The 360-nt window shown below is 51.9% G+C and overlaps 2 non-coding genes across 2 annotated transcripts in view; one reads left to right on the top strand and one right to left on the bottom strand.

The window, feature by feature from the left end:
- The window catches only part of trnai-aau, a 104-nt gene extending 57 nt beyond the window's left edge, over positions 1-47 (top strand). Inside the window, exon 2 of the tRNA in view lies at positions 12-47. This is a non-coding gene — a tRNA (tRNA-Ile). The remainder of the gene's footprint in view (positions 1-11) is intronic.
- Positions 48-307: 260 nt separating this feature from the next.
- trnai-aau overlaps positions 308-360 on the bottom strand; it is a 110-nt gene continuing 57 nt past the window's right edge. Inside the window, exon 2 of the tRNA in view lies at positions 308-343. This is a non-coding gene — a tRNA (tRNA-Ile). The remainder of the gene's footprint in view (positions 344-360) is intronic.

Raw genomic sequence — 360 nt, 5'->3', positions numbered from 1 at the left:
TGGTGCTAATAACGCCAAGGTCGCGGGTTCGATCCCCGTACGGGCCAACTCTTGTTTTGATTTCACCAAACGTTTAAAATAGTTTTAAAGGTTTGTCCATCACTCGGACACTAAAGAAACAACGGTTCACTCTCTTCACCTAGGCACAATTCAGACTTACCTATCAGACTAACCTGCATGTTTTTGGTCTGTGGGAGGAAACCGGAGTGCACGAGAGGATCCACGCATGCACATGCGTGCTCCGCCCTGGGGCGCCGGCCACCCTCCGTCTCTGCACTCAAGCATGAAGGCAGCCCAAAATTATTATTGGCCCGTACGGGGATCGAACCCGCGACCTTGGCGTTATTAGCACCACGCTCT

This window comes from Nematolebias whitei, chromosome 16 (assembly GCF_014905685.2).
Source record: "Nematolebias whitei isolate Nwh7 chromosome 16, NemWhi1, whole genome shotgun sequence".
Lineage (NCBI taxonomy): Eukaryota > Metazoa > Chordata > Actinopteri > Cyprinodontiformes > Rivulidae > Nematolebias > Nematolebias whitei.
Note: the sequence above shows the minus strand (reverse complement) of the source record. Positions and strands in the feature narration are given on the sequence as shown.